The sequence below is a fragment of the Cebus imitator genome, unplaced genomic scaffold (genome assembly GCF_001604975.1).
Source record: "Cebus imitator isolate Cc_AM_T3 unplaced genomic scaffold, Cebus_imitator-1.0 Scaffold29, whole genome shotgun sequence".
Taxonomy (NCBI): domain Eukaryota; kingdom Metazoa; phylum Chordata; class Mammalia; order Primates; family Cebidae; genus Cebus; species Cebus imitator.
In genome coordinates, this window is record NW_016107344.1 from 10813089 (window position 1) to 10840938 (window position 27850).

Consider the following 27850-nt stretch of genomic DNA (forward strand, 5'->3'; position numbering starts at 1 on the left):
AGCATATGTACTTAATGTCAGGAAGCAAACGTAATACCTGGCATTCTCTACAGGTATTAAAATCTACAGGGGACATAAAATGTAGCCTTCATTACCTGGGTGCTTCAGTACTGTTGGGTTTATGTGTTTATTATTTTGGGGAGGATTTGGAGGGAGTAGAGGGAAGGGATGAAACAAGCAAAGCTCAATCATTACAGTAAGATGCTTCATCTCATGAAACAGATCTCAAGCACATTTCTGCTTTTGTAACATTCTGTGCTAGGGTCTGAAGGAAACTAGCAAAGAAGATTTTAAAGGAAAAAAACCTGAAAATTTATCTGGGCGATGTTCATGTTTTTTACATATCCTTCCAGCATGTTTCACCCTCTGCCCTTACACTTTTGTTAGTTGTATGTGGATTAAATACAGTCAGAAAATCAGCATAATGTTTGCTGGTATGAATCTATGCTAGATTTTTCTAGAAAAACAAACAAGTCAGGAATTAATGTATAATAATTTCCTTTAGCTCTTATGCATAAAATCAAGACTCCTTTAATCTAAATCACTCTACATACAGAACCAGGGGACTGAACACAACAGAAATAAAAGTATAACAGACAAACGAGGAGCAATTTTCTTCCAAAATGGATTTTGGCAACCCAGTTCCCTGGATTAGTTCATCTTGATCATTTTGAAATAGAATCACTCTTCATCTGAAGCAATGTTGCAAACGTCTTTGCCTTCTTGGACAGAGGTTTGCTGCAAACATAAACAGGGCAGATTGAGGGTGAAGTAAATAGGAGAATGCCACCCTCGCTGCAATGCCTTTCATCACACATTTCATAGGCTCCCATATTTCCAGCCATGACAGCTTTGGTCTTTGATGGAGCATGGCTAACTTCCAGAGCAGTAACGATGACTGGAGGCCCCCCGCCGACACACTCCTGCATCCTACAGAGGAAGGGTGAACTAACTGTGGAAACCGCCATTGCTGAATCACAGACCACCACAAAAGTTCTCATACCACATACCCGGGTCATCATTACAAAGAGTCACAGGTGGTGGCAACCCTGGTTTTCTGTGAGTAGCTTTTTGGTGTTTTCTAAGTATTAAAACCACCTAATGTATGTTTTCATATGATAAAGTCACATGTTAGAGAAAAGAATGAAGCATATCTTTCCAGTAACATAGGAAAGAAAGGTAACTGTCTTACCCTAATGTAAAAAATAAATCAATACAGAAATCAACAACCTAGAGAAGACAAAGCAAAATTCCCCCTCTCCATAATCTCCATTACTGAAAGTAAATCTTATTTTCATCTAATCACAAAGAAAGGTCTATCCAGTTCCAGAGGTCAATGAATAAGCCCAAAGTCTTAATCTGGAACAGAACTTCAGGAATGAGTGTGTGTAACAGTGGTTCAAGGCTGACCTAGAGCTTTCTGGATCTTCTGGTTTGATTTGCAACATCTAAGCCTTCAGGGCTTGACAAATGTGGTACCATTTGCTGAGATTTTCATGCCTAGTCATTTATATTCTTGCCACATTAAAAAAAAAAAGAGAAAAAAAGAAAAAAAAAGTTGATAAAATCCCAAAATGCTTTTAAAATTTATTTATGTCGGACCACTACTCTTTCAAAGAGATATTGGGGAGGGGAAGAAAAAACAAAACACCTGAGAGAAACAGGAAAAAATCTAGGAAGAAAAAAGATTAGAAAACTGGGAGGGGAGGACAGAGAAAAACTGGACAAAAAAAAAAAAATTTAAGGCACTGAAATGCAAAGAAAACCTTATAAAAAAGTCAGTCTGAGAACCTATAGGACTTTCACAGCATAGAACAGTCTGCAGAACTTGAACAGAATAAATAGATTTTTAGCTGAATTTTGTACTCTATATAATAATGTTTTCCAAAAAGCACCCATCTAGAAAAGGAGAAAAGCTAGAGTCAGTCCACAAAGAATGAGCAAGACTAGATGAAAGTATTTCACTCTAAATCTCCAGAGAAGGGTTAAGCAGGACAATCTCCCCATTTACCATTGCACACAGACAATGGGCACTGAAAAAGAAAATTACGACAAATATACATGACAGCTGAAAATAAGAGTTTACATGAAATATTCTCATAACATCTGTAGCTACATCTCACCATAGATATGCTCTGTAACCGGAAATTACAAAACTTACTTTGTAATCTTGATAGATGACAAAAATTATAGGCTTTTAAGTTGGAAGACATTCCTTTCTCACTGTGAAACATACATCGCTTTAAAGGCTGACAGTTTTCACTCTGAAAAAAGAGTCATTTAGCATTGTTTCATTTCTTAAAAATTAAACAAATGGTATTTTTCTGAATTCTAAATTAAATAGACCATTTTCAAAACAATCCACACTGTCACCTCGTGCCCCATCCAAGCAAACACTTGAAAATCTTTTTTCTTTCTTAATATCTGTGTCTTCTTTCCAAACATGACCAAAGGGTCACACTACTTGAACTTATAAAGCAGAATGAGAAACAGAAATAGGGAAGAGGACATTGCAAGGGCTTTTCTTGTTAAGTGTCGTTGCTTTACATCAGCTTAGTGCTCCAGGTTCTTTGGGGGACAGATGGAGAAATCACAACTTACCAAATGTTTATTATATGTGCAGATGGCTGTTTCTGTTTTGAATCTTCCACTCTTTTATTTCCCCATTGATTTGTATAGATATGAACAGTTGCTCCCTTAAGGCTTTTTCACATATAATTAGGGCTCCTCAGGCACGGCACTTCACTCTCTCTCCACCCACCCCTTCCTTTTCATATGGCCAATGCAGCTCCATCCCTAAGTGTGTTTGCTCACATTTGCCTTCCCATGCCCCATGCCACCCACCATCTTGCCACTGTAACTGAGAATGTCCTTGCTGATCACCATTCAGTCAAACACAAGGTAAACCAAAGCTTTGTGGTTAAAATAAACTAGACTCAAACTCAACTCCTGAGGGGTGCCCAGCAAATGAACACTCCTGGCAAGCTTTAGCTAAGCTATTTCTGGAGGTGGCCCAGGGAGAATAAAAAGGAAATGAAGCATCAGTGGGCTTTACAACAGCTGTACTAAATTCCTTTAAACAATCAATTATAGAAGATTATCTAGCAATTATAACTGCTGTAATTAACTAGTTGATATATAGAAGCTAGTAATTATACATGCAAATTATCGTCATGAGCAATTTGAGTTTTGGCTTTGTTTCTATGCAATTTTCATTCCTGAGAACTTTGAGAAAACAGGTTCCAAAAGTCTATCAAGTATATGGGTGCCAGGATTATAGGAACTCTTTTGAACTTTTTAAAAAATTTTCTAAATTATCTTAATCCTGTGTTCTAATGCCATTTCTTTCGATAAAGCTGTTCGGTGACCTTCAGTATGATATCTAACTGTCGTAAAAAACCTTATTTTCACATTGATAAAATTGAGACAAAAACATCTGCCTTAGATAAACAACTTAATTTCTACTTGGTTCCTGGGTACTTCAGCATAAGTAACTCCATTTTGGTTTGGTCTGCTCGGACTAAGGATCTCAAGCTTTGGTCTGTGGCTCTAAGGATCAGAGTTAGGTAACAACTGTAATGATAAAAGTAAATAAAAAGAATTTCATATTGCATTCTTCTTACCAAAGATCTTTACTAAGGAATTATTTGCATGGAATTCAAAAGGCAAATCATCACCTTTTCAATGAATTAACATTTACTGAGTATCATAATGTATCAGAATCTGTAGTGGTACTAAAGATCCAGATAATTTATACTCTAGAAATAGGATATGAAAGAAAACATGGACTTGTGCAAATTAAAATTTTAAGACAGCTTCTTACCCATTAAGAAATATGGAGAGAAACTAGGAATGGAAGGAGTAGCCTCACTCCAGTCTAAAGATTAAGAATGAACATTTTAGAAGAATTAGATTTGCTTGAACTGGGCCTGCAGGAATCAGTAAAGCTTAGTCAACTGGCGTGAGAAAGCAGAGAAAGATTCCAGGTCAAGTCCATTCTTTGGTGAAAAGTAACAGACACAAAATTCAAACTAGCTTAAGTAAATAAAGAGCACTCATTTTCTTAGTGTAACCAGGAGGCAGTGTGGAGTTAGCTTTACAAGCAAACTAGAACCCTTCTAGTTTTGTGACTGGACAGAATGGGCTCTAGAGTGAAACATCCAGGGAAAAGCTCCACTTGATCTGACCCATCGTTGGGGCAAGCACCTCAACCAAGAGATAAATGTGTTAACTACCTAGATGTTCTATGGCCCCAGGGCCCTGATGGGACTGTGACTAAAAGGTCCACTGAAACTACATGTTCTGAGGCAGCAGTTTTCTCTAGCAGACTGTGGTCCTGAGCAGACAAAACACTAATGTCCCTGACCCTGCAGGAATGTCAACAACCACACAAATAAATGAAACATCATGGGTGGAGAGAAGCACTGAAGACTATGAAAAGGGCAGAACCAGCATACTGCTAGCAATATAAAAAGGTAACATAGGCTGGGCGTGGTTGCTCATGCCTGTAATCCCAGCACTTTGGGAGGCTGAGGCAGGCAGATCACGAGGTCAGGAGTTCAAGACCAGCTTGTCAAGCATGGTGAAACCTCATTTCTATTAAAAATACAAAAATTAACTGGGCATGGTGGCCTGTGCCTGTAATCCCAGCTACTTGGGAGGCTGAGGCAGGAGAATTGCTTGAACTGGGACCCGGGAGGCGGAGGTTGCAGTGAGCCGAGATCAAGCCACTACACTCCAGCCTGGGCTACAGAGTGAGACTCTGTCTCAAAAAGAAAAAAAAAAGGTAATGTTTGACCTGTAAGTATAAGAATTTATAACTGCTGTTAGCTAAAAATCAAATGACACAGGGAAAGCAATTTAAAAAATGTATAGTTGATATTTAAACAGAATAACTATAAGTAAAGAAACAGAAGAAAGGAACTAATATTTTCAAGTATCTGATACACATTCAATAGCCTCACAACCGTACCATAAGGTAGGTATTATCATCTTCATCTTATAAATGAGTAAGTTGAGATTAAAGATTTAAACAGGCTGCAAAAGACACACAACTAGCAAGAAGTAGCATCAGCACTAAAAATCATGCCTGTCTGTCACAGTGCATATGCTCTTTGCATGGTGCCTCTCCTAAGAACTAGAGCAAATAACTGAAAGAAAACACACAAACACACACACAATACAAAAGAGCCTACTCTACTTCACTTACACTTATTGCCTCAACTCTCACTCACCATCCCATGCCATTCAATAAATACTGAATATTTTCTAAGCCTGAGTCATTTTCTGACACGCCATAGTGACCAACATACTGCCACCCATTCATCAGATCCATCTCAGGTGCTAGTGGCATTCCTCAGCCTTATTCTCTCACACACGGTGGAAAACACAGGGAAGCTGTCCTGTCCCTTTATCCAAAACATTCTCCAAACAATACTGCCCTACTATGCAGCACTCACTAAGTATGTATGGAAGTAAAGACTGTTTTAAAGGGCTCATAGATCCTGTGTACAATCTGTTCCCATTCCTGCCCTAATACATCTCCTCGCAGTATCAAGACAAGAGGGCATAAGTCATAAAATAAAAACAATCTACTGTCCCTTGTTAAGAAATGAAAACATAAGATGTTTTTCCCTATTATACACAGATAGGGAAGTATATGAGTAAAAGACAAAGGCAATGAATGCTGTTTAACCCACTATATAAATTACCTCCAAGAGAGACAGACCTTTCCTAACGTACTTGATTCATCTATTCTAATACACACAATTATCATATTATACCATATTATATTGTTTATACTATAAATAAAAGAGAATGGAAAATTAAAAAGCTTCCCAAAAGAAACTATCAACAGCAAACAGACAACCTACAGAATGGGAAAAAATATTTGCAAATTATGCATCTGACAAAGGTCTGATATCCAGCATATAACAGGAACTCAAACAAATTTACAAGAGAAAAACAACCCCATTAAAAAGTGGGCAAAGGACATGAACAGACAACTTCTCAAAAGAAGACATATGTGTGGCCAACAAACATACGGAAAAAAAAAAAAAAAAATCAATATCATTGATCATTAGAGAAACGAAATCAAAACCATAATGAGATACCATCTCACATCAGTCAAAATGCTGATTATTAAAAAATCAAAAAAATAACAGATGCTTGTGAGGTTGCAGAGAAAAAGAAATACTTATACACTATTGATGGGAGTGTAAACTGGATCGACCATTGTGGAAAGCAATATAGCAATTCCTCAAACAGCTAAAAGCAGAACTATCATTCAACTCAGCAATCTCATTACTGGGTATATACCTGGAGGAATATAACTCATTCTGCCGTAAAGACATATGCATGTGAATGTTCATGGCATACTACTCACAATAGCAAAGACATGGAATCAAATGCCCATCAATGACAGATTCGATTTTAAAAGTGTGGTACATACACACCATAGAATACTATGCAGCCATAAAAAAGAATGAGATCATGTCTTCTGTAAGAACAAGAGTGGTGCTGGAAGGTATTATCCTTAACAAACTAACACAGGAACAGAAAATCAAATATCACATGTTTTCACTTATAAGCAGGAGCTAAATGATAAGAACAGAAACACAAAGAAGGGAACAACACACACTGGAGTCTACTTGAGGGTGGAGGGTGGAAGGAGGGAGAGGAGTAGAAAAGGTAACAATTGAGTACTGGGCTTAATACCTGGGTGATGAAGTAATACAAACAACAAACCCCCCGTAACATGAGTTTACCTATATAACAAACCTTCACGTGTACCCCCAAACCTAAAATAAAAGTTAAGAAAATCAATAAAAAGCTTCAGAAACTAAAAACATTTTATATATAAGATGAAATATTAATAACAGACTCAACCTATAAAAAGAATATAAGTTGTATATTTCAAAATCTCTAAAACAAAAAAGTTCTGAGAGCCCTAAAAACAGTTTATTTCATATAAAGAGGAGGGAGGTAAAATAGTTCAACTAAAACATACACCATTACAGGCCTGGCACAGTGGCTCATGCCTGTAATCCCAGCACTTTGGGAGGCCAAGGCAGGCAGATCATCTGAGGCCAGGCATTCAAGATCAGTCTGGCCAACGTGGCAAAACCCTGTCTCTGCTAAAAATACAAAAATTAGCTGTGTGTGATGGCAGGCACCTGTAATCCCAGCTACTCAGGAGGTTGAGGCAGGTGTATCACTTAAACCCGAGAGGCAGAGGTTGCAGGGAGCCGAGATCACGCCCCTGCACTTTAGTCTGGGTGACAGAAGGAGATTCTGTCTCAAAAAAAACCATATACAAATACAACTTTAAAAAAAAACTCTGATATTAGTGATATAATTAAAACATCTTTGTAAGAGATATAATTCAGTCATGATAACTTGAAAGGAAAACTTCAATAATAAATAACTCTGTAACAAGGTTTTTAATTTAATCTTAATAAACTTTAAATATTCGATATTGAAATGTGAAGGCAAGCAACAATCTTTAACACAAGGTCATCATGTTGTTTCTAGATTTAATAAATCTGTATGCATAAATATGCATATATTTCATACATCTGTCCACTGACAGATCCTAGAATCTATGACACCAGCGGCAACAAATACACCAAGTGTCTCGGTTTGGGTTTCTTAATACCATTCTCCACTAAAAGAATCTGGAGTTTCTTGAAGAAATGGCTGACTGACAAGCTAGGTAAGTATAAAATGGGCCTGACATCCATTTTCGTGCCAAAAGTACTCAAAGAATAACTAGAGAATGGGAAAAAGAAAGAGAAGTCAGTGTAAAGGAGTTGCCACTGGTTAACTCTGGGAAATAATAATAACAGTAACTGGTTATAGTTCACTGACCAAAATAAGAATCCATGAATCCACACTGAGATAATCAAACAAATAAACAGGAAAAGAAAGTTCTATCTTATATACAATGGTGTTATCACTTGGCTGTGTCCCCACACAACTTGAACTGTAGCTCCCATAATCCCCATGTATCATGGGAGGTAATTGAATCATGGGGATGGGTTTTCCCATGCTGTCCTCTTGATAGGGAATAAGTCTCACAAGATCTGACGGTTTTATAAAGGGCATTTCCCCTGCACATGTTCTCTTGCCTGCCACCATGTAAGATGCGCCTTTGCTCCTACCTCCCCTTCTGCTATGATTTTAAGGTTTCCCCAGCTATGTGGAACTGTGAGTCCATTAAACCTCTTTTTCTTTCATAAATCACCCAGTCTTGGGTATTTCTTCACAGCAGTATGAAAACAGACTAATACAATTGCCAACTAGTTCATGAAGAAGGAATGGTGGAATCAGAAACTACCATTTCAGGCTGGGTGCAGTGGCTCACACCTATAATCCCAGCACTTTGGGAAGCCAAGGCAGGCAGATCACTTATGCTCAGGAGTTTAAGACTAATCGGGACAACATGGTGAAACTCCATCTCTATAAAAAATACAAAAATTAGCCGGGTGTGGTGGTGCACGCCTGTAGTCCCAGCTACTCAGGAGGCCGAGGTGGGAGGATCACCTGAGCCTGGGAATGTTGGCGCTGCAATGAGCCATGATTGCACCATTGCACTCCAGCCTGGGTGACAGAGTGAGACCCTGTCTCAAAAAAGAAAAAAAAAAAAATACCATTTCACAACCATCATGGCACTAATGGATTTGGGCAAGAATCATCAACGAACTCTAATGGGTAAAATGTTTGATGAAAAGCATCTCCCCACAGAATCCTTATTATTAACTGACAAGTAAAAAATTCTTATTAACCTTAAATTAACCAACTTGCCATGTTTTTGCCAAAACCAAGATTTTGAAGGAAATGAGTGGCACCAGGCCATGTGGCCCTCCCCAGCCTCAGTGTCACTTGGTGGCAGGGTGGGGTAGGGGGTCGGCAGCAGCATCCCAGCCTTGAGATGCTTCACTTTCCTTCTCTGTAACCAGACTTTGAAAACTATTCATTTCATCAGGCTCTGTTCCTCAACGGTCTTTTGCTCTTTTGCTACGTGCCTCCCAAGAAATGTGTCTCTTTTTGTATAAACTACAAAGTGTTGAAAATGTATTTCCTGAAATAAATGTTTCAAATACAGGGATTAAAAAACAAAACAAACAACAACAAAAAAAAACCTTACATTAGAGAAACTTGGAGGATACCATCTTACTCAAGTGATAAAAGTTAATATCACCAGTAATGGGACAAATTGACATCTCATGCCTCCTGGTAAAATGCCCTGATTTTACCAGGAACACGCTTCTGTGGTATTCCTCCCCAAAATGCATAATTTGTATTTAACAATGAGAAAACATTAGTCAAACCCAAATTGAGAAATATCCTAAAACTGCCTGTTCAAAAATAACTGGTGCTCTTCAAAAATGTCAAGGTAATGAGAGAGTAGACAAGACTAGGAGAACTCCAGATTAGGGGAGACTTCAACATAAACACATGGATTGGATATGGATCCTGGGCCTAAAGGGGTATTATTGAGATCACTGGTGAAATCTAATTGGGGTCTGAGGATTAAATGGTAACAACAGATTGATATTTCCCAACATTTATGCTAGCACGATGGTTATCTAACGGTGCCCTTGCTTTCAGGAAAACATCCAACCAACGAAGCATTAAGGGGGCAGTGGAGCATTACACCTGCAACTCACTTTTAAATTGTTCAAAAAAATATAGCAACAAGGAGAACTATATTGTGAGAGAATTATAAGGCAAATTTTGCAAATATGTTAACGAATGTGAAATGTGAGTCAAGGGAGTAAGAGAGTTTTTGCAATATTCTTTCAATGTTCCTGTAAGTCTGAACTTATTTTAAAACAAAAAGGTTTTTTAAATCGACTTTAGTTGTCCACAGTATGAGCAGTCCAGTAAGAAAATTATTCCCTTAAATTTCTATTAGGTGGGCGTGGTGGCACGCACCTGTAGTCCCAGCTACTCAGGAGGCTGAGGCAGGAGAATTGCTTGAATCTAGGGAGCGGAGGTTGCAGTGAGCCAAGATCATGCCACTGCACTCCGGCCTGGCACCTGGTGACAGAGTGAGACTCTGTCTCAAAAAAAGAAAAGAAAAAAAAAGAAAAGAAAATTATTCCCTTAAATTTCTTGAAGTGACATTATAAGCAATTTTTTTTTTTTTTTTAGAGAATAGTGCTATTTCTGGCTCCTCTACAATACACTTATATACAGTTTTTTAGATCTGGGATACTAAGAAGTAGGTGATGTCTTTAAAACTCTGGCAATTCGCCAGTGGAAAACTGACTCTCAGAGAATAGCTAACTCACCAGTAGCAGCTAATTCCTCTATAAAATAGAGCAAGCTGTTAAGTGCCCTGACCTTCCCAGTGAGAAGTCACTGCTATTCACTGTGAGTTACTTTTGAAGACGCATTAAGTCTTTCTGGTGGCTGGCAGAGGTCTGCCAAAAGGGCACAGAGTTGTGCTTGATATTACTAAAAACCTGGTTTTTAAAATCTTTTAGATCTGCAATTCTTACAATTAAGGAAAATGTCCTTAGCCAAGAAAATACCCAAAAAGCAACACAAATATGGAAAAAAGAAAATCTGCAGATTCTCCCATCACACCACAATTTTCCAGTGTCATAAACTTTTTTTCCTCATTCTGCTATATCTAATAATTGATATGATGAGCTGCTCTTTCAAGAGACAGCTTCCACCTGTTGAATTCTCATAGTCAAGCTGCCTTCTTGAAGCATATCACTCTTGTACATATACCATTAATTGCATTTTCCTAGAAACTTCTAGAAATTCACAACTGATTTAAAAAATGACACAAATAAGCATCTCTGTTAATGTCCCCATGCTAAAAAACAATTCCAAATGTTGCACTTGGACAATGCTTACGTTCGGTTTTCTCTAGAAACATTTCATTAACTATGCCTTTCAATATTAGCTGCCCCTGAAATACCTCCTTAACAAAAGCCCAGTCACTTGTAAATGCCTAAGGACAGAAAAAAAGAGAAGAGCTCTATCCTAGATGTATAAAAAGGGGCAAATCCAATCAATGTCCTCTAAAGCACTTGGAAATCAGTTTTAGAAAGGCTGGCCAGCAAACCTGTCGCTAATTTCTATAAAAATGATAGATCCAAAAGGAAGATACCATGCAAAGCCATAACACACTGAGAATTCAAGTTATAAACAGTAAAACATTATGGAAAACTCTTACAGTATTAAGACGTTTCATGCAGAAACATGGAGTGTCTCTTCACTTATTTTTTGAAGTAGATTAATATTGACGTCATCGTCTACAGATAAACAGGTTCCAAGTCTCTCAGATTCATATTTTAGAAAATCTAGAAACAGTTTCCTACAGATACATATGTATGTAGACAAAAGGGCCTATGATATGAGATAAAAGTATTTCCTGTTTAAGGTAATTTAAGTGGAAAGCTACATTATTTTACTGCCAAATATTTTGGACAGTATTATGTGGACTATATATTTTGAGAGCAAAGAGCGTAGCTTCTGCAACTGAAGATGAGTTCAAGCAACGTCACTATTAATGCTTCCCTTTAAAAGTTCTATAAATGTGGTTGCCATAGACAAAATCTCCCAAAAACTGCCTAGTTCCTCATCCTAGAGGTAATTCCAGTTTATTGATAGACTTTAAGTGAAATTTGCCACATCGAAATGTCTTTACGCTATACTTCGTATATAGAGTTTTTTATTCTATTTATTTTGATGTTGGTTCATTTAAGGCCAAGTGTTGTGATAAAATTCATAATTTTTACTTTTCACAGTTCAAACGTAATACTTTATTATAAGCCTGAATATGCTACTTACTATTCAGTAAGCCTAATATATTTGCTTTTAAACTGTGTTCTTTCTCCAATGCAAATCATATGTTCACTTAGAGGTACTATATTAATTACACAAAACAGTAAGACTGTTCGCTATCCAGAGTATTTAACAGAAATTGTAAACCACTGACTATATTCAAATCTTCATGGAAATAGCTAAATAACTCATTTATGCTTGCGTAAAACATACCCCTCAATCTATGCTTCTTTATTTCAATTACTAGTTTTGCTGTATCCACTGTTTAGAAAAACTGGCAAGGTTTTTGTTGTCATTGTTGTTTTGAGATGGCGTCTCACTCTGTCACCCAGGCTGGAGTGCAGTGGCACAGTCTGCGCTTATTGCAACCTCCACCTCCCTGGTTTGAGCGATTCTCCTGCCTCAGCTTCCTGAGTAGCTGGGCTTACAGGAATGCGCCACCATGGATTTGCACACCAGCCTGGAGTGCAATGGCACAATCTTGACTCACTACAACCTCCGCCTCCTGGGTTCAAGTGATTTTCCTGCCTCAGCCTCCCAAGTAGCTGGGATTACAGGCGCTATTGTCCCTTTAAGGTGAAGGAAAGCAATGTTGAGTGGAAAAAGCCTCTGTTCATTTGGATTGAGATTCTTCCTTTTTCCCTCTTTAAGACAGGGAAGGTGGAACACTTCCTTTGACTGCCACTTCAGCTGTAGCTTCTGCTTTAGAAGGGTGCCTGGAAGGCAGTGTTTGACAGGTGTTTTATTCTCTGCTAGGGAACCGAGCTCCCCTGTATTTTCTAGACATGTTATGATGAGAACTCATCCAACAATTTCCCTGATATTACCCACATTTGGCAGTATGCTTTGGTTTAGATACAATTACAACATTTTTGCATTATTTAATGCTATATTTAGTACTTTCAGAGGATTATAACAAAAATACGCAAACACTTGAAATACCTGGTCAGTCTAGGTGCTTCTGTGTCTCTGATTCTTATTTTTATGTTCCTTCAGAAACACTGTGACAAATACTGCCTTTTCATTCTTAATAACTAACTTTTACAGAGAAAAAAGTGTTACCCAGTTATTTGTCAGTGACATGTGCTAGCCATTCTGTGTTCACTTTTGCATCTGGCTGGAGGTCTCTAAGCTGAAGTAACTTGCCTAAGCCCAGAGAGCTATGATAAACTTCATAAAATAAACAGAGAAATGATACATGCAGCCATTTATCACCTCTGGTGCCTTTCTTCCAGTTAAGTGGTGATACTGTTTTTAGCATAGAGTAGGCAGAGAGAAGAGGTCTCAGCACCTCATGAAAAAAAGGCTATAGATGCTAGGCTACCAGAGAACAAAGGCAAAGCAACTGCTGATATTGGACATACCTAAAAGCTAAAGAACAAATATGTAGCTGTTGAGGAAAAGGCGGAAAAATATAATGGTAGAACTGAAATGATACAATTCTTCTTTTTTCTTTTTTGAGGTAAAGTCTTGTTCTGTTGCCCAAGTGGGAAGGCCACGGTGTGATCATAGCTCACTGCAACTTTGAACTCCAGGGCTCAAGAGATCCTCCCACTTCAGCCTCCTGAATAGCTGGGACTACAACCACTCGCCACCATGCTCGGTTCATTTACATATTTTTGTAGAGTCTTATTTTGTTGCCCAGACTGGTCTCAAACCCCTAGCTTCATGCAATTCCCCCTCTTTGACCCCACAAAGTGCTGGGATTACAAGGTTGAGCCACCTTGCCTGGCCTCTAATTCTTTAGTTAAAAAATTAAATGCTGTGAACATGATTTAGATAAGACAATATTAAAGTCCAAGGGAATGGAAAAAAGTTGATTGAAAGTTTAATAATTTCACATTATAAATAAGACACTGTTCATTTTTCATGTATTTTGGTGTTATTATACACCCTGATGAAATCTGGAATCCTGGATTTAAAACAACTATGGTACATTCTCCAGCTTTTCTGTAAGCCACCTTTAGACTTACAAAACAACTCTTAAGGAGAAATAATAAACAAAATAAAATACCCCTGGTTCGGGGGTTGATCATTTATCACTGCAGTCTGGATGTTTGTTCATAAACCTATATTTCAACTTCTGTGTTGGTGGTGTGTTAATATTTTATAACAGAAATTATGATTCATGGGTCTATATTTCTCTACTTTTTATTTCAATATTGGAAAAAATGATATTAATGGCTATCATTTATCAATTGTTTACTATGGGTCAGCCAGTTTACTAGGCATTTTATGTATATTACCTCATTTAGCCCTCATAAATTCTCTCTGAATGGATACCATCATCTCTATTTTCCACATAAAAGCCCCCAAAAAAGTCACTCACCCAATGTAGACACTTAACCACTGGAAGAACTGTTAGCCCCAGGACTATGCGAACCCTAAAACCCATGCTTTTTCCTCATACTACACAGAAACTGGAACTTTCTAATAATATCATGCAGACACCAGAGAAGATAATCACACAGATAACTTCTATATCTTAGTTTTACATGTTAACAGAAATTTAAATAATTTATGTGTATATACTGTACATCACTCTAATCCATACAACACATAGAACAGAACATGGAACTGTTCTCAAAAATATGCAAGTGATTATTGAATAATTAATGTCTTAAAATATCTACAACAGCACATTTCCTTGTCTACATTGAGACACTGGGCTTGTAGTAGATATTCAAATAGGAATTAACTATAGATTTTGGGCACATTATTTTCTCATTTGCACCAAAAGTATAACAATATCTATTGTTGTATTTTCCTCAGAAACCACTGTAAGAATCCACTGAGATAGTATATGCAAAATATTTTCTAAACTGTAACAATCTTCTGTAAAATAAGGTCCTACAGTGCTAAAACCATCAATCTCAGCTGCAGTAAAATTTAGTGGTAGTAATATTAGCTTCATCTAATTTGTTATCTGTTACTGGTATAAAAGGAAAGAAAAAAAATCATACTGGCAAAGCTTACAATTTGCCAACATGTGACATACACTGATTTAAGATAGAAAATATTTCAAGTCTAAACAAAATTTACCATTCTGTTTACTCCCTAAAGAAAATGTAAGCAGGTCAAAAGTTGTGAAATATTGCTGGAAAACACTTTACTATCACATTCATAATCTGATTTGATGATTGCCGATTCAACAAACCTGAGTCACAGCCTAGACATTTTGTTTTTAAAAAGATATTTCAGGTTATTTTAAGTTACAGTTCCTATGAGAACCACTTCAGTAGATTCTCCTACAATTACTTTTTTTTTTTTTAGACTGAGTCTCACTCTGTCGCCCAGGCTGGAGTGCAATGGCACAATCTTGGTGACTGCAACCTCTGCCTCCCGGGTTCAAGCAATTCTCCTGCCTCAGCCTCCCAAGTAGCTGGGATAACAGGCGCCCGCCACCAGGTCTGGCTAATTCTTGTATTTTTAGTAGGGATGAGGTCTCACCATGTTGGCCAGGCTGGTCTCAAACTCCTGACCTCAAGTGATCTGCCCTCCTCGGCTTCCCAAAGTGCTGGGATTACAGGCATGAAACAATGATTATTGTTTTTAACCAAATCCAGGAAGCCATATATTCTAAGACACATTCAGACCATGGTGATATTAAAAGGTGGGAAGAAAATATGCATTTAAAAATTAATGAAATCGAGGTAAATTGTAGACTCACACCTTTATTGCAGGATAAAGAGGGCACCCAATTTAGTAACACTTGATCTGTAAACAATCTATACACCTCTGGACACTTGATAGTCTTAAAATAAACCAGAAACAAACCTTGTTGTATTCATATTTTTATAATCAGATCAAGTTACTATTTTTGCAGAAACTCACTATACTATTGATCTTAATTGTTGACTAAATAAATGATCCTTTATAATGTCAGGGCCAGTTGGTCAGGTTTGTAAAGATTTTCTAAACATACACTGTTCTCAGCTCAGGCCTCTTTTGTGATCTTGAGAAAATTATCACATTCCTTTGATAGTTTTTTCATCTGCGAAGAGAGGGAATGTGAGTCGACTATTTCTAAAGTTCCTTCTGGATTTCAATTTCTACTTCTATTGTCAATGTTCTTAAATTGCTTCTTACATATAATCTTGGCACCTCCAAATAAAGTTCCTTAAGAACAAAGACCTTAAATAACTTTCTCCAGGATATACATATACACAGACACGTGTGTGCACAATCATACATACACACACACATACATACACAAGTGCCTGGTACAATCCTGGGTCTGGTGTCTGCCTGGCTAGCACTGGCCTTTCCTTTTCAAATGTATTTGAAAAGGTCCCTGCTCTGACACCTGGAATCCTCTCTACTTGAGACATGGAAGTTCATGCCCTGGCCCTTTCCATAGAATCTTCCAGAAGGCTTTATCACAACTTCAGTGGTGAAACTGCAAATGCTAACATCGAATGCCAGCCCCTGATTTTACTACTCTTCAAGCTCTTCCAAAAAATTTGTAATTGCTTGGAATAAACCTCTTCTGATTCAAAAACCAGAGTGATATCAGTTGCCTGCAATAACCCCTAACTAACCCAACATTCAATTTATAATGTTTATGTGTCCAAACAAAACCATATAAAATATATCAGAGTTCATTTATTTGGAATAATAAATGGTAGGACACCACAGTACCATGGGCAATCTACTCCTAAAGGACCATGGAATATTAAAAATATAAATTAAAACTATGTACATTTGGCTGGACACGGTGGCTCACGCCTGTAGACCCAGCACTTTGAGAGGCCAAGGCAGGTGGATTATTTGAGGTCAGGAGTTCAAGACCAGCCTGGCTAACATGGTGAAACACCATCTCTACTAAAAACACAAAAAAGTAGCCAGGTGTGGTGGTGCACATCTGTAATCCCAAAAGTTCGGGGGACTGAGGCAGAAGAATAGCTTGAACTCAAGAAGTGGACGCTGGAATGAGCTGAGATCCACACCACTGTACTCCAGCCTGGGCAACAAAGTGAGACTCGATCTCAAAAAAAAAGCTATGTACGTTAAAAGTGTGTGTGTGTGTGTGTGTGTGTGTGTGTGTGTGTGCGCGCGCACGCGCGCACGCGCACATATGTGTCACCTTAAAGTAAAAAACTGTGTTACAGTAGTCTACACTTATCTGCAGTTTCACTTTCAGGTTTCAGTCACCTGCAGTCATGCATGGTCCAAAAATATTGCATGCAATATGATATGTTGAGAGAGAGACCACAATCACATAACGTTTATTATAGTATATTGTTACAATTGTTCAATGTTAATCTCTTACTGTGTGTAACTAATAAATTAAACTTTATCATAGGTATGTATGTATAGGAAAAAAACTGTGTGTGTGTGTGTGTGTGTGTGTGTGTGTGTGTGTGTGATATACATATGGGATTCAATACTATTGCAGTTTTAGGCATCCATTGGGGGTCTTGGAGAGTATCCTTGAGGACACAGGGGGACTACTATATACAACACATGTTATATGTGTTAATATTAGGTAATGTAAGTATAATTGATATGTAATTACAATCAGATATGCATATAATTATATATATACACAGTTCAAATATGTGAATGCATATACATGATTCTCCCCTTTGTGTATGTGAATTTCAAAAACAGGCTATGAGTGTCACTGTCACATTTTAGGAGTCAATAACTGGAGCAACTTGTACAAAATTTCACATAATCTGCTATAATTTCAAAGACTGGTTTAATTCATTTTTAAAGAAGTGGGTTGCTAAAGTTTATTATTTACTAAACATGACCTGAGGAAGTATTTTAGGTCACTTAAAGAAAACTGCCTATTTGTATATATTAATTTTCTTTCTCATTACCAAAATATTTTGTTTCTTTTTCAACAAGTCTACTCATTTCACATGCTTTAGAGCTTAGATTTTTAGCCAGTCATCTATTTAACCAAACACCATATAAAATACTTATTTTAATTAATATGTTCACTATATAGCACAGTGTTTTTTAAAACATGGGAAACAAATTTTCACATAAATGCAACGTAACACTGCATCCAACTTGAAAGGAAGAGACCTCTGTCCCAGCTCATTCATTGGTTCATTCATTCAGTAAACTTTTATTAAGCATTTACTCTATACCAGGCCCTGCAGGAGACAGCATGAATACAAGAGGGGTTAAAGTAGTCCCCAGCATTTTGGCACCAGGAAGAGGTTTCGTGGAAGATAATTTTTCCATGGACTGGTTGGGGGGATGGTTTAGGGATGATTCAAGAGCATTACATCTATTGTGCACTTTATTATTATTACATTTTGTAATATATAATGAAATAATTATATAACTCACCATAATGTAGAATCAGTGGGAACCCTGAACTGGTTTTCTTGCAACTAGACAGTCCTATCTAGGGGTGATGGGAGAAAGCGACAGATCATCAGGCGTTAGATTTTCATAAGAAGCATGCAACCTAGATCCCTCGCATGCACAGTTCATAATAGGGTTCTTGCTTCTATGAGAATCTAATGCTGCTACTGATCTGACAGTAGGTGGAGCTCAGGCGGTAATGTGAGAAATAGGGAGTGGCTGTACATATCGATAAAGGTTTGCTACCTCACCTGCCGCTCACCTCCTGCTGTGCCACCTGGGTCCTAACAGGCCACTGACCAGTACTGTTCACACACACACACACACACACACACACACTGTGCATGACCATCAGCTTACAATCTGATGTCCCTACAGCATCACAGCCTTCGGTATCCTCATCTATGAAAATATAAGTAACAAGATTCCTTTCTAGCATTTATATTTTTAAAAAGTGTTAATGATTACACCTAGGGCTTATAAGTATGTAATGAAACTGGAACTGCAAATTATCAAAACTGTTAGGAACAGCAACTTGAAAGTAGGAGTATAGAACCAATAAAAATCTGCCTTAATCCTTCCATACTTCTACTGTTGATATAAATTTACCAAATCTACTAAATACTTTCTCCCTATAAATATCCTCCAGTTATTTTCTACATTTGTCACCCAGCAAGTCCATTGACTAAATATAACTCCTGTAACCACGTGCAACAGTTGTATATCTTTGTGCACAGTGAGGCTTTTATTTTGTAACCTACACATCATTGCCTAAAAACATAAAAAAGATCTTGGCCTTCAATCTATAATATTTCACTCCTAACTGCAAAACATATCCCTGGCACAACCTGTTCCCACCCCCTCAGGTTCTGCTGAGGGTGCTGCCTTGGCCACCACAATTCCTGCTGATGGGACATTCTGTTTTTGTTTTTGTTTTTTTGAGAGGGAGTTTCATTCTTGTTGCCCAGGCTGGAATGCAATGGTACAATCTCCGCTTACCGCTACCTCCACTTCCCAGGTTCAAGCAATTCTCCTGCCTCAGCCTCCCGAGTAGGTGGGATTACAGACATGCGCCACCAAGCTTGACTGATTTCGTATTTTTAGTAGAGACAGAGTTTCTCCATGTTGGTCAGGCTGATCTCAAACTCCCGATCTCAGGTGATCCGGCCACCTCGGCCTCCCGAAGTGCTGGAATTACAGGCATGAGCCACCGCGCCTGGCCTGATGAAACATTCTTTTTTTTTTTTTTTAATTGCATTTTAGGTTTTGGGGTACATGTGAAGAACATGCAAGATTGTTGCATAGGTACACACATGGCAGCGTGATTTGCCTCCCCTTCACCTTTATCTGGCATTTCTCCCCATGCTATCTCTCCCCAACTCCCTACCCTGCGCTGTCCCTCCCCTATATCCCCCCAACAAACCCCAGTGTGTGATGCTCCCCTCCCTGTGTCCATGTGTTCGAAACATTCTTAAGGGCTTCCTTGCAATCTCACACTTTATCTGTTTGTTGCAAAAAAAAAAAAAAAAACACCACTATCTGGACTAGTTTGAGATCAAGCTAGTAGAGGTCAAATATTTACAGTTTTGCTACTCTAAAATCTGCTTTAAGGTTATTACAGAAAAAGCCATAATACAAATGCTGTAGTGTACACTGTGAAACTACAGTCATTCAAAGTCACATCAAGTCCCAACTGAGAAATTTCATTTAGAATTCAGTGTCAAGAAAAATTGTTTTCACTGAGGAGCTGGAATTATACTCTGCTTTTAGATAACTTATCAGGTGTACCTTTATGGTCTGTTGATGGAAAGTTTAAATGTCAAACCTGATGTTGAATAAAAACTACATTAACACATGTTGATTACATGTGAGCTTCCTTCTCCTTTCCTTGGCTCTGATCTTCCATTTCTCTTTTATTAATAGCCTTAATGAGAAGCCACTTCCAAGCTTTTTTTAGAAAGAACCACAGCACAAATAAACTCCATAAATAAAAGTACAACACAGTGATGAAAATGTTCTGGAACTAGAGAGAGGGGATGCAGCATTACAAATGTTCTAAAAGCTACGGAATCATCTCCTTTATTTAAAATAGTTCACTTTATAAGCATTTTACCTAAATTTTTTAAAATACAGCATAATTCCAACAAATAGCCTATGGGTAGCAATGAAACAATCATATTACATTTTTCTCATTTTCACTGTGGTATGTGGAGAGAAAATTAATCTCCCCTCTGCCATGTGAATGGTCTCTCTCCCCTGCTAACTACTTATGTTCCAGTATCATTTTTCACTGCTCAGCTTATGTCAAAAATACTTAAACATTCTGTTAGGCCAGTGGTTTCCAAACCAGCCTAGTTCTGGGACTCAGAGAATTCTTTGTTTCAAAAGATGTCTTTCAGAGAATACCAGCATATAAATCAAATAAAACTAGCTGCTCTGGTTGAACACATTGAGCAAGAGGCCAAGGCCCACAAGATGCTATCCCCTGAAGGCAGCCTCAGGCCACACCAAAAGCTGGAACAGACACTTTAAAAAGAGAAAAAAAGACTTTCATATGACATGTCAAGATCACCACACCTAAAATTTTTATCTTCTCTCCTGTGATCCAGATAATTAATTCACTCCTCCCTGTCACACACATAACAGGGATTGAAGTCTTTTATGATATAATACTGTATGGTTCAACTTCCACCAGTTTCTTGGTTGAAAATTACGGCAATTTGTAAAAACTGTGGAATGGTTATGCAATGGAATGTGGGTTAATGTTTAGTCATCAAAATTAGTTAGCAGGTTCTTAGAAAATTATGAAATAAAAATAAAGTTTCTATAAAACATTTTCTCATTGTTATTGTTTTTACCGCTACTGCTAATAAAGGTTTCAAGTTATATTTCTGTATTTTTAATTAGTGTCTTAATTTAGCTTTATCAACCATTATGACAAGTTTTACAAAGATATGCTCACAGTTTTATATACCTGCTCATAGTTTTATCAAGATATGTTCATATGGTATATCCACAGTATCTAAATACATGGAGCTTTCATATACTAATTTGGGGTTATTTCTGGTCATAAACTCTAAGACAGTATCTTTATTTACTGTGGAGGAGATGCTTATGGATAGAAAGAATCAATATCATGAAAATGGCCATACTCCCCAGAGTAATTTATAGATTCTGTGTTATCCCCATCAAGCTACCATTAACTTTCTTCACTGAATTAGTAAAAACTTCTTTAAATCTCATATGAAACAAAAAAGAGCCAGTATAGCCAAAACAATCCTAAGCAAAAAAAACAAAGCTGGAGACATTATGCTACCTGACTTCAAGCTATAGTACAAGGCTACAGTAATCAAAACAGCATGGTACTGATAACAAAAGAGACATATAGCCCAATGGAACAGAACAGAGGCCTCAGAAATAACACCACACATCTACAACCATCTGGTCTTTGACAAACCTGACAAAAACAACCAATGGGGAAAAGATTCCTTGCTTAACAGATGGTGTTGGGAAAACTGGCTAGCCATATGCATAATACTGAAACTGGACCCATTCCTTATACCTTATATGAAAATTAACTCAAGATGGATTAAAGAATTAAACGTAAACCATAAAAACCCTAGAAGAAAACCTAGGCAATACCATTCAGGACACAGGCATAGGCAAAGTCTTCATGACGAAAACACCCAAAGCAAAGGCAACAAAAGCCAAAATTGACTAATGGGATCTAAGTAAACTAAAGAGCTTCTGTACAGCAAAAGAAACTATCATCAGAGTGAACAGGCAACCTACAGAATGGGAGAAAATTTCCACAATCTATCCATATGACAAAGGGCTAATACCCAGAATTTACAAGGAACTTAAACAAATTTGCAAAAAAAAAANAAAAAAACAAACAACCTTATCAAAAAGTGGGCAAAGGACATGAGCAGACACTTCTCAAAAGAAGACATTTATGTGGCCAAAAACGTGAAAAAAAGCTCATCATCACTAGTCATTAGAGAAATGCAAATCAAAACCACAATGAGATACCATCTCACACCAGTTAGAATGGGCGATCATTAAAAAGTCAGGAAGCAACAGATGCTGGAGAGGATGTGAAGAAACAGGAATGCTTTCACACTGTTGGAGGGAGTGTGAATTAGTTCAACCATTGTCGAAGACAGTGTGGCGATTCCTCAAGGATCTAGAACCAGAAATACCATTTGACCCAGCAATCCCATTACTGGGTATATACACAAAAGATTATAAATTATTCTCCTATAAAGACACATGCACGCATATGTTTATTGCAGCACTATTCACAATAGCAAAGACTTGGAACCAACCCAAATGCCCTGGATAGAATGATATCCAGTCTATCAATAATAGACTGGATAAAGAAAATGTGGCACATATACACCATGGAACACTATGCAACCATTAAAAAAAGGATGAGTTCATGTCGTTTGCAGGAACGTGCATGAAGCTGGAAACCATCACTCTCAACAAACTAGCACCTGAACAGAAAACCAAACACCGCATGTTCTCACTTATAAGTGGGAGCTGAACAATGAGAATACATGGACACAGCGAAGGGAACATCACGCATGGGGGCCTGTCGTGGGGGTCAGGGGCTAGGGGAGGGATAGCATTAGGAGAAATACCAAAGGTAGATGACAGGCTGATGGGTGCAGCAAACCACCATGGCACATGTATACCTATGTAACAAACCTGCACATTCTACACATGTATACCAGAACTTAAAGTATAATAAAAGAAAATTAATTATAAGTATAGTAACATATATATACTTCTACTAGGTAAAGAAAGCATTTTCTGTTTTAAAAAGATTCTTGGCGGGGACACGGTGGCTCACATCTGTAATCCCAGTCCTTTGGGAGGCCAAGGTGGGTGAATCACTCGAGGTCAAGAGTTCAAGACTAGCGTGGCCAACATGGCAAAACCCCGTCTCTACTAAAAATACAAAAATTAGCCAGGTGTGGTGGCACGTGCCTGTAATCCCAGCTACTAAGGAGGCTGAGGTGGGAGAATCTCTTGAACCCGGGAGGCAGAGGTTGCAGTGAGCCAAGATCACGCCATTGCCATCCAGACTGGGGACAGAGTGAGACTCCATTCCAAAAAAAAAAAAAAAGATTCTTATTTAACAATATTTAACAAGAAAAATCATATGTGGATCCTGTTACCTGGCATTGCCAATAATAAATGAAGCAAACGTGAAAATAAAAGAAATATTCTGTAAAAATACAACTATTTCTAATAATTCATCCTATAATAAATCTCTATTTTTATTTACTTTTTTTGAGACAAAGTCTTCCTCTCTTGCTTAGGCTGAAGTGCAGTGGCATGATCATAGCTCACTGCAGCCTCCACCCTCCAGGCTCAACAATCCTCCTACCTCAGCCCCCTGGGAGCCTGGGACTACAGGTGCGCCACCATGCCCAAGAGTTCAAGATCAGCCTGGGAAACATAGCAAGACCCCATCTCTAGAAAAAAAAAAAAATTTTTTAAGAAAATGTGGGATCCTCCTGACTTATACTCCCAAAATTCTGGGATTACAGTCACGATCCAGGGGGCCTAGCTCTATTGCGATTTATTAAAAGAAAGTGGACCGTCTAACATTCTGAAATGTCATTTAAAATACCTACCCCTACTATTTAATAGAGTTCCTTCCTGGCTTTAATAAAAAGATTAATACAAACATTAGCATAGATGTTCCATTTTTAATTCTTACAAGATTTATCCCATATTATGTTTAAAAATACGATTCACATGAAATTACAGCTGCATGCAAAAATTGCTTCCAACTTTTAAATAAAAGATATTATCATATCCAAAATTAAATACAGATTCTACCTTGCTATATTTATTCAGTTTCTGCAGAAAACATATAGAAACTGCTAGACTTTATTAAGCAATAAGTGCTTCAAACTGGCAGCAGATCGCTTTCCAACAGAATTTATGGGGTGGATTTTGGCATGTTAGTACAGGATGACTGGAGATACTAACAAGCAAGACCTAACAAGAACACACAAATCCCCAGTCCTTTTTCCCAGGGTTTATAATGATCTGATCTAAAGGTGTATGTTTTTATTTTGAAATACGATCTGTAAAGTCCTTTATATAACTACACTGGAAATGTACTCCAATATAACTTTTTATAGGTGTCTGATCCCTCTATCTAATTCAAAGCTACTGTTTCAAATGTAAAAACTAAGTACTCTCTGGGGAAAATGTAAACATGAATATATAAATGCTTTCCCTAGTTAAATATGTGACTACCCTTTCATCTGCTTCTGATGTTTTCTTCAGTTAGAGAAGGTAGAGATTCTATGTAACTGATCAAAAAGATCAAAATATTGCGTTTTCCCTCCCTCCCATCCTATCTTTTCCAACTACATGGCTCAATGAGAACTGAAGAAACTTCATCCACCATCCGAGGTAAATTAACCCTCACTCTCTTCTTCATAAGTCAATGAATTAACCCTCACCCTCCACTGCCTCTGGAAAACATGCATGTCCCACAGCCCACTGGCCATGGGGAACTAGGGGCCCCCATCCGTATGCCTAAGCATTTCTGTCTTGAGTTGAACCCTATGCTTGTAAGTCTATCGTGTTTGTCCCAGTCCTATGTGTGTTTACTACACAATGATTATAATTACATTTATGTAATTAAATATGAGCTAACAAAATTGGAGTATTAAAAAAAAAAGTCTTACAGTACACAAAACAAACAGTCACCAAGCCAAGTGCTGTGGCACAGGCCTGTGGTCCCAGCTGCCTGAGAGACTGAGGCAGGAGGATCGCTTTAGCCTAGGAGTTCAAGTTCCTCCTGGGCACATAAATGTTTTTAATATATAATTTTTTTTCAATTCACTAAAATGAGAAATTGTCAAATCAAGTACAGACAAAACAATCATAAAATAAAATGAGGAAAAATAATAAAACTTTAGTCTGACTTTGAACTCAAACCAATTCACAAGTGCCTTTACATTCCAACTCTAAAGGTACTTTTAAGATATGATATAGTCCAAAAACTGAAGAGTCTCCACTCTCACTAACGCACCCATATGTAAAGAAAGAGCTTTGATGTGGACCTATCCCAAAATCCTAGCAAAAGGTTAGCTTAAAATGTTTAGGAAATGTATCTTTTCTGATACTCTGCTTTAATGAATATATTAACCAACCAACTGCCTATCTGAACTTAACAAGTAAAAGGACTTCTCTTCTAATGCTTATATATAAAATACATATATAAATATTAATCTGCTACTCATATAGGCTTTTTTTTTTTTTTTTTTAGAGAAAGGATCCCACTATGTTGCCCAGACTGGCCTCACACTCTTGAGCTCAAAGGATCCTACCACCTCAGCCCAGTATCTGGGACTACAGACATGCACCACTCCAAGCTCTCATATTGGCTTTTTTTTTTTTTTTTTGCATCCAATATAAACCATGTGCATTACACAAAAACAAACAAAAAAGTCATAATATCCTTAAATAAATCTGGTTCGCTACAAAGGGCTGAGCTAACAGAGACCTGAGCATCCAAAGACCTCAGGTGTTTGGGATAAGCAATGATTTTCTAAAAAGGATAAAAAAGCACTATCTATCTTAGAAGACTGATCAATTGAATTTCATTAAAATTAAGACCTTCTGTTTGTCAAAAGGGAATGAAAAGACATAACAGACTAGAAGAATGGATTTGTCATATATATATGACAAAGGACACATATCCAGAATATTTAAAGAACTTCTACAAATCATAAGACAATTTTTTTAATGGGCAAAAGACCCAAACAAGCACTTCATAAAAGATAACATCCAAATGGCCAACACATATGAAAAGGTGCTCAGCACATCATTAGTCATCTGGGAAACACAAATTCAAACCTCTATGAGATACAAATGCATTCCCCACAAGAATAGCTAAAATGTAAAAACTAACAATATTACACACTAAGAAGAAAGTAGAGCCAGTAGAACTGTCCACATTGCTGGTGGGAGTGGAGACTGGTCCAACACTCTGGCCAAACCAACACTATCCAAAGACCTGGCAATTCTTCTCCTAGGAATATATTCAATAGAAATGATTGCCCACGCCCACCACAAGACATACACAAAAATGTCCATAACACCTTTACTCACATTAATCACAACTTTGTAACCATCCAAAGGCCATCACCAGTAAATGGGTAACTAAACTGTGACATACATACTATAAGAATAAAAAAGGGCAAATTTTTGCTGTATGCAACACCACGAATATACCTCCCAGAAACAATGTTGAGTAAAAGAAGTCAGACACAAAAGAGTGCATACTGTATGATTCCGTTTATATAAAGTTCAGCCACAAGCAAAAGTCATCTATGATGACAGAAATCAGGATCATGATTTCTAAGGGGCAGCGGGTATCAACTTGAAGAGGGTACAAGAAAGCACGGAGTCCTGGAAATGTTTTATATTTTACTATGGACATTGGTGACATGGGATACACAGTATACATCAATTTAAGACTTTATTAACGAATTAGATGGTTCCTGTATTAATTAATACACACAGACCTTAGGGCCAGGGTCCTCTATTGATATTTTTGGGCCAGATCATTCTTTGTTTGTGGGGGAGCTGTCCTGTGCTCTGTAGAATATTTAGTATTATCCCTGGCCTCTCCACTCATTAGATACCTATAGTACTCACATGACCAGCATGACAACCAGAAGTGTCTCCACGTCTCCAGATATTGCTAAAAGTCCATTAGGGAATAAAGTCACCCACAGTTGAGAACCCCTGTGTTAAACTACTGGTATAAATGGGAAAATATAGTAAACCTTCCTTTATAACCTCTCAAAGTAGGAATCAAGCAGTCAAGACCATGACTTAGAAATTAAGCACTGGCCGGGCACAGTGGCTCATGCCTGTAATCCCAGCACTTGGGGAGGCCAAGGCGGGCAGATTATCTGCAATCAGGAGTTCAAGACCAGCCTGGCCAACATGGTGAAGCCCTGTCTCTACTAAAAATACAAAAATTGGCTGGCCATGGTGGCGCATGCCTGTAATCCCAGCTACTCAGGAGGCGAGGCGGGAGAATCACTTGAAACCAAAAGGCAGAGGTTGCAGTGAGTAACGGTTGGAGATCGTGTTACTGCACTCCAGCCTGGCAAGAGAGGAAGACTCCTTCTCAAAAAAAAAAAAAAGAAAGAAAGAAAGAAATTAAGCACTATAATCCTTGACCTACAAGAAGGACTTAAAAGTCTTTTACTCAACACAAGCAATATTTATCTCAAACTGCCTAATCACAAGAAGTACCTAGGATGCTTATAAACATGAATTCCTAGGTGCTTTCTCTAGAGATTTAGTTTCTATAAGTCTGTGGTGAGACTTAGAAATCTCTGTTGTCCAACAAGTACCTCAGGTGATTTTTATAAATGAAATGGGAGAGTTCCCTGACCCCTTCATGGGTCTTACAACAGGAGTGTGACTCGTTTGCTTGGTCAGCCCTGCTGCTCACACAAACCCCTTATAGGAGGGGAAGCTTGCAGATGGGCAGGTGCAGGAGCCAGGGTGAACACTTTTGGTCTCTGGCCCCATGGTAGCATCTAGGGGTGTGTTACAATTAATGCCCTTTTGCAGCTGCTGTCCACAGATGCCTAAGTATTAAACCAGTTCAGTTGAGAGTTGGGGTGACAGCCTTACACCCTTTCCTCTTGGTGCCCGG

General features: G+C 37.9%; 1 protein-coding gene across 5 annotated transcripts in view; it reads right to left on the reverse strand.

The window, feature by feature from the left end:
- The window catches only part of TBC1D4 (TBC1 domain family member 4), a 178210-nt gene that overhangs the window by 128810 nt on the left and 21550 nt on the right, over window positions 1-27850 (reverse strand). The window lies entirely within an intron of this gene.